We start from the raw sequence: 4,514 nt of genomic DNA, 5'->3' as shown, positions 1-4,514 counted from the left end.
TACAGTGCTGGTTGGAAAAACTCAGAATAGGCTTCTTCAGTCATGATAGCTTTTTCTAGATGTGCTTGCAAGCATGCCTCACTGTGACCTCCAGCCATGTGCCTTTGGGACCTGTGATGAAGCTCTGGATGGGGTATACAAAGGTCTTTTAGTTCTTCCAATTACGTGTGTACTCCACACTCAAATCCTTGCTAGTGTATCTAGACTAAGGCACAACACTTGATAAGGCACCAGTTACATTGGACAATATAGTTCTAGTTCACTTCTCTCACATATGGGTCTCTGATTCTCCTCAACCTCTTATGTAACTGGTGTGAGTCTGAGAATTGCTCTCCCTTGCCCAAGAATTTCCAGTCCAAAGGAAATGGTATATTTGCTGCTTCTTTCTTGGTATTACTGAAATTTCCATATGTTTGCATCTGAACATATTTAAGCCTGGTAGATGGCTAAAATGACCAATCTTCTCATAAGTAGTCTAAATATCTTATTTGGTTCTTAACCTTGAGATTGCTTAGAAAATGGAGGGTCAAGAAAGGAAAAGAACCCCTTCCGCTAGTTTGTTCCATTGGCAGCAAAATTAATGTAAGCACCTCAAAGGTTGGAAGAAAGGTAGATAATCAGGCAAGGTATGTGATCTCTATAGGAAGATGAACTGCTAATCTAGACCCTGCACTCCTCTGGTTATTTGAATCTACCAGTGGCTCTGAGAGAGAAAGATGGGCAATCTCCTTCCAATTTCTAAAAGGTCTGCTACAAATTGGTTCTGGTTTGACACAGTGAGATATTTTTTGCTTGTTTTTGTTCTTTAATAGAGTTATTATTGACAGTAGACTATAAGTTTCCTAACAAAAAGAAAGTTAATGTTTAGCTTATTTACATTAGTAAGCTGTTGAATTCTTTGGTGGTAAGTTCACAAATGACCCATATTTACATAGTCCAACAATTCATCAGCTGCTCAGCTAGAGAAGAATGGGCAGTCATCTCCCATGTCATTTATTGCCTCTGAAAATTCACTGGAGGGTCAGCTATGGTCAGTTCCAACTCAGTAGCACACAATAACAAAAACTGGCCATCAGGGAGATTTAGTGCTGTAGTGATAAGGAGTTATGATATCAATTCACAGGTGTGTTGTTCAAATCCACTGATATTCATATAGAAAAATACATAATATACTCCCATGATATTTTCAACCTCCAAAAATTCACTAGGGAGATTAGTTATAAGTTGGTTCTGACTTGACAGAACTGTGATGCAATCATCAAGGCATGCGGTTCAAATCTACCAGCTGCTCAATGGGAAAAATCTCCTTTTACCATTTACTGTCTCTGAAAACCCACTGAAGGATGAACTGTAGATAGTTTCTGACTCAACGGTGCACAGCAACAACAAGCCAGCCATGTAGTGAAAACCAGACAATGGGAAAAACAGCCATATTTAATAACCCATTATGTCGTTGTTGTTGTTGCTAAGTGCTGTCGAGTCGCAGGCGACTTAGTGACCCTATGAAGGACAGTCCTCAATGCTTAGGTGTCTCCTTCTCTGTTTGCCAAGCTTGGAAGCAGGACTGGCATCCACTTCCATAATAGCTTGCCTCTGTAATCCCTATGAACGATGAGATGATGAAAGACACCCTAATCCACTACAGGGCACTTTTAAAATGTATATAAGCGACTGTATTAATTATAACACAGGAAGTAGCATCAACATTAGCACATTTGCCTCAGTCAGCAATCACTCCAGATCCCAAAAAAAGTTCACAGGTAGGTCTTTGTGGATGCCACATACAAAAACTAAAACAATTCTGATTAATATAAATTAAATAGAATGTATCTCTAAATTTTAGAAATATTAAAGTACTTCCAGCAATTTTAATTTTTTAAAATGTTTATATTTGACTGTTATGTACCATTAAATCTCTTGTGACTCATAATGACCCTATGTACAATAGCTCCAAACCCTACCCTATCTTTAGTAAATCTCATTCTCTCTGACACACCCGTTATTCTATTAGTAGACACATTATTCCAGTTACTGTGTGAAATCATCTCATCTGGAGTCTTCCTTTCCTGTGCTGTCCCTCCATCCTTTCAAATATGATGTCCTTCTTCAGAGACTAGTCCCTCCTGGCCACAGGTTCCTCATAGTATGTGATATTGAGCTTCAAAATACTTGCCTCCAAGAAGCAACTTTGTTTTACCATCTCCAAGATGTTTGTTCTCATGGTGATCTATGGCATATTCACTACTTTTCTCCAGAACCACAAAACTTAAAGGCATCAATTCTTCTTCTGTAATCCTTAGTCATTGTCCAAAGACCATAATTTGAATCAGACATACGTTAGTCTCTTGACTGATATCTTTGCTCTTTAGCACTTTAAAGAGGTCCTTGACAGCAGATTTTTCCCAATGCAGTTTGTCTTTTGATTTCCAGATGGTTGTTGTCAAACGTATTTATTGTAGAGCTAAACAAACCGAAATTGTTAACAACTCAATCTCTTCCTCTCTATTTATCATGGTCAATTTTCCCAGTGGTGAGAATGTTTGTTATCTTGATATTGAGCTTCAATCCATATTGAAGGCTACAATCCTTGATACTCTGTAGCAAAGGCTTCGGGTCTTCCTTAGACTCAGTAAGCAAGGTTGTATCATCTGTGTAACACAGGTTGCTGATGAGTCTTCCTTCAAACCTGATGGTACAATCCTCTTCGTAAAGTCCAGCCTCCCAAATGATCTGTTCCAAGTACAAATTGAAAAAAAAATATGGAACAGAGAAGAAAGATCAGTAGCTGAAAAATCCAGATTTGGTGACAAAAATGAGGCTGGAGATAGAATGATAGAATTTTGTATAATCATTTATTTATTCATTGCAAATATCTTGCATATGAAACATAAATGGTGACTATATATATGGATTTCACCAAGTGATATGCTTAGGAATCAGACCAACTATGTCTGTGGAAAGAATCATTGGTGAAACAAAATATCAGCTTTGAAAACAAAAGCAGATTCTGATTGTAGAAGAGACCATCAACTACTCATAGGCAAGTTCAAAATAAAGCTAACGATAAAGAAGAGAAAGAGAAAAGAACAAGAAGGAGGAAGGTGAGGAAGAAGAGGAGGAAGAGGAGAAAAGACTAAGATGAAAGTCCCAAGAGACTGTGTACATTGCAATAGAGCACAGAGAAACCAAAGCAAAGAGATGAAGGAAAGCAGGAAGTTAAGGAGCTGAACAGAAGATTTCAAAGGGCAGCTCAGGAAGCCAAAGGGAACTATTATCAACTAAATATAGAAAGAACTGGATATTTGACAATTTCAAATAAAATTATAAGATAATATGGATGAACATTTGGTGGATGTGCCTTCAAAAAGTTACTGGTGATTCTAATTATTCATACTTTGTTCTGTAAAATTGAAGAGAATCCTGCATTAACAAAAAGCAAATCACTTGTTTCAACTCAGTTGAGAATATGTGCATCTGGTGACTAGAGATTTTTGCCACTTTATGCTTATGCATATCTACAATGACTGTGAAAAAGTCCCACATATTGATTTTGAGGTTGAAAATAAATTTTAATTGATGAACAAATTAGCAAGTAAGGAATCAATGAATGTAGATGAACTGTATTCACTATAAAGCCACTCATGCATTCATAAAGTATGAGAAATATTGAATTGGTGTATAATTTTAATTATAGAGATAGAACTGGGATCAGAGACTAACTAAAATCCAAGTGTTAAAAAGTCATAGAGAAATAAATAGAAACAGGGACTCCAATCTGTCTGACAATCTTTCTATCACACTATAGTGTGGAAACACTAGTATCTTTGGATTATAAATGTCACATCCTATAGCTTAAAATTTTGAATATCATGTACTGAGAGAATCTAATATACTTCAGAAAAACATATTTTTTGAAACTTCCTTAATATGGAATCAAAAGGCAGAATTATTTTTTAAACCTCAGTTAAATATGACATGTTTTAATATGTCAATTTATATTGAAAGTAAAGAGGAATTTAGATACAAAGCCCATCATATCATCTAAAACTAATTAATTGTTTTACAAATTATAATTGATATCATTACAACTGATATTTCAAATTTTTATGTTATATACCTTTGAACCAAAACTGACTCATAGCTGACCATCCAGTAGTTTTTCAGAGGCAATAATTTACCCAGGTGATGACTGCACATCTTTCTCTCACAGAACAAGTGGTATATTAGAACTGCATATCTTCAGGTTGATGGCACAGTTCCTTATCACTAGGCCACCAGAGCTCCCTGATATGTCAAGCAGGAAATGAGTATGTCACTATTCCTTTACTGTTTGAAAGCATAGTTTTTAAAAATACAAATAAAAGATGAAAGTGTACAATTTTTTTTCTGGGTATTACATAGTCACTTGTAACAATAACAGCTTGTAAGAAAAAGAAAGTATCTAGAAACTTGTTAACCTTATTGTTGTTGTTCTTATTATGTGCTGTCAATTTGCCTGTAACTCATAGTGATCC

Source organism: Elephantulus edwardii, unplaced genomic scaffold (genome assembly GCF_000299155.1).
Source record: "Elephantulus edwardii isolate Elephantulus edwardi_28Jun2011 unplaced genomic scaffold, EleEdw1.0 scaffold00043, whole genome shotgun sequence".
In the NCBI taxonomy this organism is placed as follows: Eukaryota; Metazoa; Chordata; class Mammalia; order Macroscelidea; family Macroscelididae; genus Elephantulus; species Elephantulus edwardii.
The sequence above is the reverse complement of the archived record's forward strand: the minus strand, read 5'-3'. Positions refer to the sequence as shown.